This window comes from Vespa mandarinia, chromosome 6 (assembly GCF_050613455.1).
Source record: "Vespa mandarinia isolate Hongniang chromosome 6, ASM5061345v1, whole genome shotgun sequence".
NCBI classification, from domain to species: domain Eukaryota; kingdom Metazoa; phylum Arthropoda; class Insecta; order Hymenoptera; family Vespidae; genus Vespa; species Vespa mandarinia.
This window is the reverse complement of record NC_140815.1, coordinates 5,806,010-5,820,000: the sequence shown is the minus strand read 5'-3', so window position 1 is coordinate 5,820,000 and position 13,991 is coordinate 5,806,010. Positions and strand designations below refer to the sequence as shown.

Sequence of the window (13,991 nt, the reverse complement as noted above, 5' to 3'; positions counted from 1 at the left end):
TTAGATGAATTTGGAATTATTACGATGGAAGTCAAAAAAGTGTTCAATAGCTTTTCCCAACGTACTGAGATTATCGGATGTAGAAGATTTTCGAACGCTTGGAAAGTATTCTAAATATTCCAAGCGTTTCGCGGATTAATGGTATTATTTTAACGAAGAGAAGATGAGATAGGAATAGAAAAAGAGAAAGATACATACTACCGACACATTTCAAATTATACATTTTAATTCCTCTTAACGCTTTCGCTTCTACCTTCGTTCTCTGTAAAATTAATGACATACGATCTAATCGGTTCTCGGAGCGATTTATAAAATTTACATTTTTCCTCGTATTTCTTCAAAATAGATAAAGAATCATAAGATAATGAGTAAAGCGTAAAAATTGAAATACTTTAATATTGATTAGTTTGCAAATTTCTCGTGTAAATTCCGCGATACGTCTTATCTCGCATCGATCGATCATTTCCATCTCGATCATAATCATCTCGATTGCAATCGTGACGGCCTCCGTGAAAGAATTCCTTATATTTTTATAAAATCTGTTTCTTTCTCTCTCTCTCTCTCTCTCTCTCTCTCTCTCTTTCTCTTTTTCTCTAACTCTATGTAGATTTATATGTGTATTTGTATTTATGTCATTCAATCGATATTGTCAAGGACTTACCTAATTACAAACGCATCTTACCTCGCGTGTCTCGACATTCCTCGCGTGACAATTAACGATTTGTAACCACTAATGTTTGGATTAGATTAAAGGTTTTGATCGAGAGCGAAGAATATTCTGATCTCTTCTTCTCTTCTTAACTATGTTTCTTTTCTAACCGCTTCACGTCACGACCGAACGATTTGAATAATTCGATACGTCAACGTGCTTCTGATTTATCATACCTATTCGCTCTTATATGACGGATCAGATATTCTACGCGTCGTCACGGAAACTTCTAATCCGAAAAAGACAGAGGACAAGAACCTGCCCATCGAGATCTATTCATTTTTGATGACGTCCAAGCAACTTGTGATTCTTATCATCTAGCTTCTGTAACAGTTTTAATGGCGTCAGTCTTTCCCTTTGAATTCCAGTTCTAATATGTAGCTCGTGTCTGTTCGTATATCTCTTTACAGTCAAATATTATTCGAACTGGGATTTCAATTTTTACATTCAATGTCAAATCCTTGAATCACACCGTACATTAATTATATTACTTGACAACTTTTAATTGAACAAAATTATCCATAATTATACGTGAACCATGACGGAGCAAAAAGAAAATGATCTGACCATGTATAAGATCGAAAGGAATCTCAATATTCAGCGCTTACCACTTTCTTTATCTCTCTCACGCATTTGTATGCCTACTTTCTCGTCTAATTATACATGCACTCAATCGCATGACGTTCGCAAATGAATAGCTTATATGACGGTCAATTAATATTAATTAAAATGGAACGAGTAAAATAATATTATTTTCGTTTTCTTAATAACGTACTCTTTTTACCTGGACCGTACACTGATCAGAGAACTCGTGTATATACTTTCCAAAGGATGTAGCTTTTGAGTTTATTCTTAACGCACCAACAATTAAGTCGAAGATCCATAAAAATTATAATCGTTCGAATTCTTCTTTGAAAATAGTAAAACATTTACTATAATATAATATAATGAAAAGAGAAAAGATTAAAAATGTTATCACGGATAGAATGCGATAATAGTACGTGTATATAAATACGTGTACATCCTTCGGCGATAGAACTCGAACTGCCAGGTTGAAGGACTCACGATGAAATAAATAAAAATGATATTGTTTACGATCCACGACAAAGGCTATAGATGTCGTCGTATGTTACGAAGACGGTATGAAATAGCGAGATACGTTATTGCTTTCGTAATAAAGATACTTCGATAACGCTAAGATCGTACTGCTTTTACAAAAGGGAGGATGGGATCTTTTTAAAAAAATGTATAAACAGACGTCGACGTTGAGTCAACGAACGTATTCGCGAGAAAGGCGACAATTCATGCGAGGTGTAAATTTTACGGTTACCGACACCAAGCTCAGCTAATAAAAGGTGTGCTCGCCGTGACAAATCTATTTAAATGCGATAAGGAAAAACGATGATCGTAAAATCAACGCGTACGCTTGCAAATCAAAAGCGTAAGATATTTATACATACGACGTCTACGAATAATCCGTACGTAATCTTTAACGCTATGTCGATTCGACATGTTCGCGCTCGTTAAATTCGTAGCTAATCTCTTGAACGACGTACGCGTAAAACAGATGCACGTAATTCCGTTATACGGTAACTAATTTTTTCAACGAAAAATAATAAAAGCTAAAACGTTGAAAAATAAGAAACTAAGGTGTACTCAAACTTAGCAATACGCCCACATATTCGTCGCTTATCAACGGCATTATGAGACACCTAACGGACGTTTCCCGTTGCCGAGCGACCATTTTTATGATACATAAAACGCAACATCTCTGCCTTTTCACACATTTACAACCACGATATTCTACGTATTCTTTCTTTTTTTTCTTGTTTTTTTTTTATCCTTGTTTCTTTTTCTTTTTCTTTTTTTTTTTTTTATTATTATTATTATTATTATTATTATTATCATCATACTCTTAGAGAATTTTTCAGTAAGTAACTTTACTTTCGATATCAATGCTCGTACATATCTTCGCCAAAATTCAAGACTCGCATGACCGCTTCGTACTTTCGCAATATGGAGAAAAACGACGACGGTAAGCGTAAAGCGTTCCTCGACCTCGCATTTTTCCAACAACCGGTCGATCTAGTCTTCGAAGGAGCGAGTTTAACGGACCAATGACCTACGACCAATGTATCTCTTCCCCCGCTTTCCTAGCAATTAACAATAAGTAAAACTAATGGTTCTCTTGGTTTATCTCAAATGTCAACTACTTCTCGCGATTTGTCGTAGTTGCGATTACGCTCGAATTCGATTTAAACGTTATCTCCAAAAATCGCGAAATATTTTCGATCATATCACAAGGATCTTTCCGGTAGCTGGCATTAGAAACTGGCGGCGAGACGAACTCATGTCCTCGTCTCGGCAGAAAGAGAAAGAGAAAGAGAAAGAGATAGAGATAGAGATAGAGAGAGAGAAAGAGAAATAAAGAAAGAAAGAGAGAAAAAGCGGAAACATGGGATACAATTCCCAGGCTCGTTATCGTGATATACACTTCGTAAGGCCAGTCCACGATCCGAGAGAGTTCACTCGTGCCGTTCTAAATGCAGGAGTGGACCACCAGTGTTGGCGTGCCACATGGCCACCGTACTTTGCGCGACAGAAGGCCTTATAACCCAGCACACGCGCACGCGCATAGTCGTCACAAACACACACACACGAGGAAGACGATCTCTCTCGTATAAGAGAAAGAAGAAGAAGAGCGCGTTAACGTATACCAGACTCTGCTCCTCGTTGCTTCAAAAGGAGGGCGTGTTCAAGAACATACTTTAATTATCGACTCTTCGTTTTCTTATCTTTCGTGTTGCATTATTATGAGTACACGAGCAAATTTTCATCATAAATGCGAGCTGTCGTGTCTTGAAAAAATGAAAGAAAATGAGAGCGAAAGAGACAACAAATTTCTATATGCATTAGTGACGCTTTCGAAAACGTGGGCGCTCGCTTTGTTGCTCTTTCTCTCTCTCTCTCTCTCTCTCTCTCTCTTTCTCTCTTTTTTGAGAGAAGAATTTAAACATTAATAGTCGGATAAGAGTCTTATTAGAAGGCTCGTTCTTCTTTTCTTCCGTCTGAACGTAAATCTCTTTGCGTAAATTGCGTGTAATCGGGCAAATTAGTGCAACGTAATACACGAAGGAAAGCGAACCATTAATACGCAACGGAACGTAAAATCATCTTCGTGAACGGTCTACGATCGAGATGACATGCTTCTTATGCTAATACCAAACGAATAAAGAGAGATTAATGTGACACGAATAAGTACAGATGGCGAAAGCATGATCTTCGGAAAGTGAAATAGTTTGACAAGAAGAAACTCGATTATTTAAGTATAGTTTTTTTTTTCTTTTCTTTTTTTTCTACTGTACACGTTCTTCTTGTTAGAAAAGGCCTGACAGTAATTACCGTCACCAAGTCATATACGTCGTCACGAGCATTTCCTCGAAGCATGTAAAGTAATCAAGAAGTGTAGGAGGGGAAAAATAAAAGGAACGAAATATAATTTCTCTGGGGATTTCTCGGTGCGTTTCCTTGCCCATCCCTTTCTCTCTCCCTCTCTCTCTCTTTCTCTTTCGAGATATCCTTGGAGCATATTACGCGGCACGTATACCATGCGTGAGGAACGCAAAAGTGCGTAGGCTTCGCATATTTATTTTAATGAGTTCTCCTCTCTTATATTACGGCGGGTCGAACAAACGCGCTCACGCACTTTTCGCATTTCCGCCTTCTTCTTCGGGAGTCGCGCGGCCAACGTTTCGCGGTGGTACGCACGAGCATCGCCAATGTCGCCAACATCATCGTCGTGACGACGATGGAAATCCTACTTTTTCTCCGACCCCTCTGGATCGTTCACGAGGGGCGTTATACCTGCCTGCGTACGCATATAAGTGCACGTACGATACGCACGCGGGGATATACCTAAGTACGTACATACGCACCGTAGAAGAAGAAAGAGGCGAAACTGAAGGAAAAGGAGAAAGAAGAAGAGGGTGGGAAAAGGAGGGTAGCCAACGCACCCGGAGGGATCAATGCACCGTCAGGGTGCACCGCCCTGCCGAGTGCTCGTGCGCATCGTCTATGCATCTTCGCATGCAACCAGAGCACCGTTTCATCCTCGTCAACCCCTTTTTCCTCCCCTACCACCTCCGTCATCCCCTTTTTTCCACCCTTTCTGCGTGAGCATCCCTCCTCTTTCTTTATTTCTCTCTTTCTCCATCGTTGCCTGCGCGCACTGCCCTAGACTCCCTCTCGTCCTAGCCACCCTCCGCCTCTTCTTTTTCCTCCTCCTCTTCGCACTTCTACGACCGTGCAAAACCCTACCCTACCCTAAGAATAATCCCTTTCCGCGCGCTATATCGCGCGATCTATATATCTAGGAGAAAGAAGAGAGGAGGGCTCGCACCACCAATACCAACTCAAGACCGAGCTTCCCCTCCTTAAAGGGAGGTGAAGCACCACCACCGTTGGTCTCTCTCGTATACATATGTGTACACGTTCCCAACTGCAACCCTTCGTGCGCGAGCAACCGGGAAAAGGGTCGCTGGGTGGTCTAGATTTTTTTCAAGTGCCTTCCTGTTGGAACTCGACGTGGTTGCCAAGCCGTAGGTGCGAGAAGGAGAGAGAAAGAGAGAGAAAGAACGAGGGTCCGTCCTCCATCTCTCGGAGCTTCTCTCTACCGCTACTTCTGCCTCTACTACCTCCATTTTTTTCCTCTCTTCCGACGCGAGGAAACTCTAATCGAGACGCCTTGTGCCCTGCTTTTTTACCCTCTCGATGGGCACCTACGCGTCTTGCATCTGGTATGCTTTCGGTTAGGAGTTACTCCTTCCCTTCGTTATTCTCGGCCCTCCAACGATGAAATTAAAGGAATATCTATACGCCAGAGATCTTGATTTTCAAAGAAATAGACGCTCCAGTGGAGGAAGCTAGGAAAGATAGTAAGATCGGATAGAAGGAAAAAGTAGTAAGGAAATCTAGGAGAGAGGACGTTTGGTAAATCTTGTCGCGGTGAATAGCTTCGCCGAAGTATAAAAGAGAGCCGAGATGTGGAGGTAGAGGGAAGAGCTTATCGTCGTTCGTCATCGAGCGCGCGAGGCAAATAAGGTAGAAAACGGTGAGTGCGCTCTCTCTCTCTCTCTCTCTCTCTCTCTTTTTCTCTCTTGCCTATGGCGTCCATCAGGAAATCGCAACGGACAGGCACGTACTTCTTGGCCTGCACTTCATCCTTCGTCTCGTCGTCGTACTCGTTGCGCGCTCACTGCGCCGAGAAACCCTAACGACTCCCACAGTCCTCTTTCGATCCTCCTCACGTTATCGAGACTCCTCTCTTTCCTCTTCTTATTCTTCCTTCTTCTTCTCCTTCGCTTCCTTTTTCTTCTTCTCTTCCTCTTCCTCTTTTGCCGGCACGACTTGCTGCACGGCACTCGTCGTAATTCCGTTTAGAATCGTACACTCCGAACGCGGAGAGATCCGCACCGCAAGATTCACCCCGTAGGACGTGGTCTAGAAAAGATCTCGTTGGAAGTATGCAACTACAACGAACCACCAAGGACGAACGCTTGAGTTTATCTTTCGTACTGGTGACAGCTACTGGTAGCAGATGCTAGATGGAGGAGAGAAAGAGAACTTTCTTGCCGCTAGTAGGAACATCGAACTTATCGGCTATACCCGTACTATAAGACTGTACAAGTATGCGTGCACTTACCTGTACATACATAAGCCCCGGCTTATTCCAATTTATTGCGAACGCTCGTCACCGAGAGGAGCCGCCACTCTTACTCGCAACTCTGGCCGTTGGTCTTTGGAAGAGGAGAAGCACCGAGACCACCTGAGGTGCGTCTCTCCATCCTACGCTTCCTCTTCATCCCCCCTCCCCTCTTTTCCTCGTGACCGTGCCGCTACTACTTTATACCTTCTCTCGATTCGGTGCAACTCCATGACGTCCCGCGCATAAGGACGAAGAAGGAAGAAGAAACGTCGGACGATCCGTCCTCCGACCACTTTGACGTTCCTCCTCTATCCCTTTCTTCCCTTCACAACCGAGAACAAGGACATGGTGTTCTTTCCTTCTCTTTCTTTCTATTTCTAACGTGCGTAGAAAATTGTCATAGGGAACGATAACAATTGTATTCGATCGTATATCGAAATAAACTCAACTACAATTGAATTACGTAGCATCACTAGCGACCAAAAGGAAAGCAGTGAGGAAGTAAGAAACACAAAGATTTTTTTCTTTATCAATGTCCTCGTAATATACATAACGTGTTACAAAATGCGACCGTCGATTCGTATGTCGCATTAATTCCATGCCATGTCGGGGCTGAGCATAAATCCGCGCGATATCGTATATGCATAAGAAATCTTGTAATGGATTATATCTGTGAATATGACGTGGTACCTATGGTTCGCGCAGCCTCTCGCCAACAGTCAGGAAGGAATGCTTTTTGATTCTCATGCGGTGTCGACGTAGGAGCGGCAAATCTCTGTTGGCTTTTCGACGAACGAACGAACGAACGAACGAATGAAGAAGGACAACGAAGACGACGACGAGGACGACGACGAGGACGACGACGACGACGTCGACGACGACGACGACGACGACGACGACGACGACGACGACAACGAGGAGAGCGGTGAAACGACGAGATGACGAGAAAGAGCCGATGCGAGTGAAGAAGTGGAGGAATGAGGAGGAGGGGTGGGACGTAGGCAGAATGGTATATCAAACTGGATGGCTTCCATCCTTATTCCGTATTCGGATGCGCATTCGATTAACATACAGTTGCACCGGGGCCACATTGCGCTATCCATCCTACTCCCTTTTCGCATTCTCTTCTCGTGAACGCGAGCGCGCGTGTGAGAGAAAGAGAAAGAGAAAGAGAAAGAGAAAAAGAAAAAGAGAGAGAGAGAGAGAGAGAGAGAAAAACTACTGCATCTTTCCTCGTGTGTATGTGCGTACGCGAGAGAAGGAAAGAAGAGAAAAAAAGAAGATGAAGAAAATGATGACGAAAGAGAAAGAGAGAGAAAAAGAGAGAGAGAGAGAGAGAAAAAGAGAAAGAGAGAAAGAAGGAGGTGCGTGTAGCGGGCCAGTCCAGAGTGTATATACAGTCGACAGGAGTATAATAATGTTTGCGCGACTATGCAATGCGCTCGCGTTTCAAATCGACTCGAGTGGGCATTGATCTTTGATCTTGAAGCAAAGGCATGCTTACTTACCGCATTCTCTTTTGCTGCCGTTTCACCCTCTCCTCCTCCTCCTCCTCCTCCTCCTCCTCCTCCTCCTCCTCCTCTTTCTCCACCTTTTCGTCGCTCGCGTCTTCCAAACCGACTCGACGAGCCTTTCGACGACAGCCTACTTCTCTTTCGTCTCTCTCCTTCTCGTCTTCCTGTTCGATGAAATTCTTACTCTTTATTTTCTATCGAAAATCTTTCTCGCCCCTCCACCCCCTCCCCCGCCCTGCCCGCCTCGAAATTTAAACGTAAAAGAGAATATAATATCGACGTTGCTTCAAATTTTATCAATCTAAAGCGATATTAATATTCTCCTTATCATTATTTCGTAAGTTAAAAGTCAAACGAGTCGGAAGTTTCTCGTATGGTCGATACTTTGATTCAAAAAGTATCATTTATGCGTAATAAAAAAGAAAATTACTCTACTACTGAGAGGAGAAATATTAATCCCGATTAATATCGTAAGTTTATCGTATTATTGTAACGGGTTAAAGGATTTTGATTAAAATGAAAAAAATAAGTTTATCAAAAAAAAAAAAAGTTATATGCAATGCAGATTCGAATTAACGAAACCTTTCTTTTCCTTTTTGTTTCAGGTAAGTCGTCTCGATTTCAAAGAGGAAACCAATAGCCAAGAAAGTTATGCCTACTTCAATAAACGAATCTATTATAAGTGACGTATGTAAAAATTATCTCGTATTCGAGCTGATGGTTCCGTTCAATCTCAATTTGTAAAATATCCATGGTGCCGTTGACGTACGCACGACGATCGAATGATTATTTGGTCGTCATGAAGAAAAAAGGCGAAAAAAGAGAAGGGACATTAATTCCGCATCGAATCACTAAGAATCCCAGAAGTTGAATGATCTCTCGTTTAACGCCATCATATAATTCCCCTTTTACATGAGATCGATAAGGAATGGGAAATTCTTGTGATCCAGTACGACTAGAAGCGGATACTAATATCGTACTCGAGCGGAAATTTACAGGATCCGTGTGCGTGCGCGCGCGCGAAATTCAAAACAGAGTCGTAAAACGAAGTGGTTTGGTCCGGTCCGGTCTCGGTGGCACTTTACGGGTCTCTTCAGCGCCGGTAATCCGTATCTTTATCGACTTTTATCCGAAGGACGATCATCTTTCGTAGGATATGCCATTCTCTTCGTTCTCTAGCATTATTATTATTTAAAGTCGTTTCACTCTTTACCATATTCTTTTCCAATTTCTCGGAATTCCTCATCCCGTACATCTTCGAAAGGGCGCGAGACCACCGAGGTTATTTTCTTTAATTCGATTGTTATTTCGCTTTCTCTTTTCTCATAAGGTAAAAATGAAAATGCTTCTACGAATGATTGTGCCACGGTGAGAGGCAACAACATATCACACTAAGAGAATAAATTGGAATCAAATTACCTTGAACGTTCGTGGGATCGCGGAAGGTCATTGAGATCGACAAGGCGCGAACGATCTATCGCAGTGATCGATTGATCGATCGATCAAGAATATCAAGCCCTCTGGCCATTCGCTCTTTCCTCTATTAACGCGTCCGCTGTTAGAGGAAAGGCGAAAACGAAGAGAAAGGGAAGGAAGGGAGAGGACTCTTTCCCGGAAGATCTTGATCGTCACGTAGACCGGATAAATCGATTTGTGCTCGATTATCTACCGATCCGTAACAACGGGATAACACCAACGTGTTTATTCGAGGAGAAAGAACTATTCCGAACTGTGCACCGATCAACCAGCGATAAGAACACATTGTAATTGCAGTTCCGCGTAAAACGATGGAATCGGGAAACTTCCCACACGAAGCTTGGAAATGTTCCGTTTCGTTTCGTTTCGTTTCGTTCCGTCCCGTCCCATCCCGTCCCATACCGTCCCATAACGTTCTAGTCGTGCGTGCGTGTACGCTTGGACGTTTCGATCCGATTGATCCAAACGAGAAGAAAAGCAGAGACGAACGTGCTTGCACGTGGAAAATCGATCATAATCGCCGGTCGACTATGCGCAATGTTTGCTCTTTCTGCAGCTACCGATCGAAGGGTGCTTTGGTAAAAAGATCCAAGCGAGTTGCGTCGTTCAATGGAACGTGGAAAGGTGCATCGTACGCATACGTATGCACCTTTCTCAGGGCGTATGCTCGTCGCGGATGGGCACTAAATTAAGGCAAAAGAAAAAGAGATCTCAGACGTGGAATGAGGAGAGAAAAGAGAGAGAGAGAGAGAGAGAGAGAGAGAAAGAAAAAGAAAAGGAAAAAGAAAAAGAAAAAGAAAGAGAACGCCGAAGCAGCAACGCGCATGCATAGCTCGGGCGACACGCATCGATCAATCATTCGCTAATTATGCTCGCGATTTCTTTCTTTCTTCGGAGAGAGAACTCCGACGTCACGAGGCCATTGACCCCTTCTTCTTTCTCTTTCTCCTTCTTTCTCTTTCTCCTTCTTTCTTTCTTTCTTTCTTTCTTTTTGAATGCTGCCGTATCGAACAGAACGGAAACGAGCACGGGCTCGTGTCCTCCTCGTTGAATCTCCTCTCGCGTGTCCTCGAGGCCTTCCGAACCGGAGCCCTCTACAATTCGGAGGAAGGGGTAGAGAATGGAGAAGTTAGGAAGAAAAAGACAAAGACGGACGAGCTTCGAGAAGAAGCAGAGAAAAAAAAATAAAAAGAGAGAGAGAGAGAGAGAGAGAGAAAAACGAGGAAGGGAAAAAAAGGGAAGTAGTCGGCCCGGATCGAAGGCGTATTAAATGAAATTAAGCAATTAACCATTTAACCGAATTTAGCACATTGTAGATCTTGACCTCGCGAATACGGATTAAAGGGAAGAACGTTGGTTGAGTATACGAAAAGATGGTTAGCATGAATTCTCTCTCTCTCTCTCTCTCTCTCTCTCTTTTTCTCTTTCTCTCTCTCTTTCTCTCTCTCTCTCTATCTCTCTCTCTATCTCTCTCTTTCTCTTCTCCTTTTATCTTCTTTTTTCTTACGCTTCGATCCAGCAAGTATTGCCTCGTTAATTAATTAAGCTCGCGTTTCGAATCCGACTCGTTGTCGGTCTCTTCCTTCGTTCTTTTCTCTTCCTTCTTCGTTTCGTCGATCGATCGAGCGTAGAAAAAGAAACTTGGCGGTTGATCGATATTCCGAGACACTCTTTCTTTTCTCCTCTCTCTCTCTCTCTCTCTCTCTCTTTCTCTCTCTTTCTCTCTCTTTCTCTCTCTTTTTTTCAATCTTTCCTTAAATATTTCGCGGATCGTGACGCTTACGCGCCTCCATCGTCTACCCGTTTTCTTTGGCACGTATCGCGACTCGCATGCTGTTACTGGCGCCAGGATGTACGCGATTTAATTAAGCGATCCATGGAGAGAGAAGTACGAGAAGGTAAAGATAGAGATAGAGAGAAAAAGTGAGAGCGTGCATCGAGACTTCGTGTACGGATTCCGTCGATATATCCCTCTCACCGCGATTGAAGATAGTCCGACCTTTTGAATTTCCATTGACTCTCAAGAATCGAACGATCGATTCTTGTTTTAATTTCATTTCAATTTACGCATTCCATTTGATTCGATTCATCGAAGTAGCCAATAAAACGAGACAAAAATTGGGCCGTGTCGATCGCGTCACACGAAACGAAATTACAAACGTCGTATAACACATTCGTATAAAAGTCTCTCATTAGTTTATTGAATTAATTCGTTTAAAATAAAAAAATAAGAAAGCAAATATATTTTCAATCGTACAATTTGAACTTACGATAAATTGAACAAATAATACGGATTATAAGAAGTCGCAAATATTTATCGTAAAGTCTGAATACTTACTATCGTAAAAGAGAGGTAGTTAAGAGTAATTTTCAAGTACTGAAATTCACCGATTTCAGCCAAATTTATGATCACGTAATTCTGTTTCGTCGCCCACGTGACGGTATTCTCTTGCACATGGGTTACACTCCTTCGTGGTGACGCGAGAAAGACCAATGTAATACATTATCTCGTGAAATAACCGCGCCACGACAGTAATGACCAGCTGTAAAGTAATTAACGGTAGTAATAAACATAGTCGAGCGTACTCAACGCGGCTACTACTCGTTACACCATCTTTCTTTCTCTCTCTCTTTCTCTCTATGTATATATATATATATATGCATATATATGTAGGTATACATATATATAAAATATATATAAATATATACTTATCTTTCCCTTTACCTTCCTTTTCTTTTTATCTGTACGCCGAGAACCTACAGAGGGAAAGTATCTTGAACTATGCGAACAAAGACGCCCTTATGACCTTTTAGTTTCTTTCGTTTTTCCTTTTTTCCTTTTTTCCTTTTCATCGTTTACGAAGGTACTATCTTAGCTTTCGGAGGACGACGAGTTCTAGTCAGAAAAATCAACTATCATCGTTCACGCGCGACGTCTTAATTCGTTTACACGAAAGACGTGTTTCACGCCTTATCGTGGACGAGACTATTAATAACGCCAAGGAATTTAATTTGTCATCGATAGCATCGACGTTGAGCGGCGGTTAGGCGATTGCCGTTAGGATATCGATTAAATTTAACTACGTATGTACATACGTAATACTGCTTATGCCTGTGTCATATGTCCACGCGCTTGTAAATATCTTTCTTCATTCTCTTCCTCGCTTTATGATTGTATTATCTTATTGATACTCGAGGATTGTCACTTAATATATAAAATAAGTTCATTGATAAAAAAGAAAGAAAATAAACTAGAAGAATTCGAAGAAACGATTCGATGAGATATAGCTCCCCCGATAAAAATATTAGTCAGTCCTTTCATCGATACGATCGTTCTGTCATTATAAAGATATATTCTGACAAATTAATCTGATCCAAAAATGATCCTTCACTAACACAACGAGACTTTCATCTTGACATTTCTTATAAATCTGCGACAACTTAAAAACTTAGGTGATCTTTCTCTCTCTCCCTCTCTCTCTCTCTCTTTTTCTCTCTCTCTCTCTTCCTTTCTTTCTCTAGTGAAGAATAATCAAATTCATTGAGAATCACGAATAGATCAAAAATTTCTGATGAAATTCTAAAGGTCTATATCTTTTATTCGATCAAACGAATTCACATTGTCACCTTAAGAAACCTCGTCTCCATAGTTCGGATATATTGTTATAAAGGAAAACGCATTGGACGTGTTCACCACGTAAGAAGTATTCGAAGTAAACTGACTATAATAGAATATCCATATAGGAAGAGAGGCCGTACTTGAGATCGTAGCGTTGAAAAATTGACTTTGCTCCTTCACGTCATGTAGGGATAGACACACGAAGCGAGAGAGAGAAAGAAAGAGAGAGAGAGAGAGAGAGGGGGGGGGGAGAGAGAAAAAGAGAGAACTCGTTCGGTGATCTCTCTTGGATGGTGTCACTATCGATATTTACTCAGGAATTTATCGTCGAGCGTAGATCAAACCGGTGAAAGGTATATCGCGTGGGCACAAGAGGAGAGCCAAAGCGAGAGAGGCTATCTCATGAGCGTGCGCGCTCGCGCGAGCTCGGCCACAAGCATGAAAACCTTGTCCCTCGCATCGTTCGGGCATTTGCCTAATCCGGTTTGACAGAGAAGTGACACCGTGTTGTGACGGGGCGAGACGTTCTCGTCCGTTCGATCGTGAATTCTATCCGCTGCTGCCGCCGCCGCCGCCACCGTCACCGCCGCCGCCACCATCGGTTCTCTTTTCATGTTTCTCTCGCTCCCTATGCCTTTCTCTCTCGTACCTCCTATGTAAGTCGATCTATTTCTTATAATAGGACAGCAGTCGAGCTTCCCTTCCGCGCGACTCAACTCGCGTGCGTTTGCCAACGCACTCAGGTATCCTTAAGATAGAAGAGGAAAAAGGTCCAACTACCTGTTTGAGCTACCGAAGACGAAAAAGAATCATTCCTTCTTTCTCTCCATTTCTATATTTCGTTTTACTTACTCTTATTTACTTTTTAAAGTTGTCGCGTTCCTTAACTCGGCATCGCGTTCCTCTTCAAGACGAAGATCTCGAAATCTTCCGGCGGTTTAACTGCCTTCGAGCGACGATCTTCTTCTC

At 42.3% G+C, this 13,991-nt stretch overlaps 1 long non-coding RNA gene across 1 annotated transcript in view; it reads right to left on the bottom strand.

Annotated features, from left to right (window-relative positions):
• Positions 1 to 1,610, bottom strand: part of LOC118441058 (uncharacterized) — a 12,547-nt gene extending 10,937 nt beyond the window's left edge. The window contains exon 1 of the long non-coding RNA XR_004837994.2: positions 1,494 to 1,610. This is a non-coding gene — a long non-coding RNA (uncharacterized LOC118441058). The remainder of the gene's footprint in view (positions 1 to 1,493) is intronic.
• Positions 1,611 to 13,991: the final 12,381 nt, after the last annotated feature.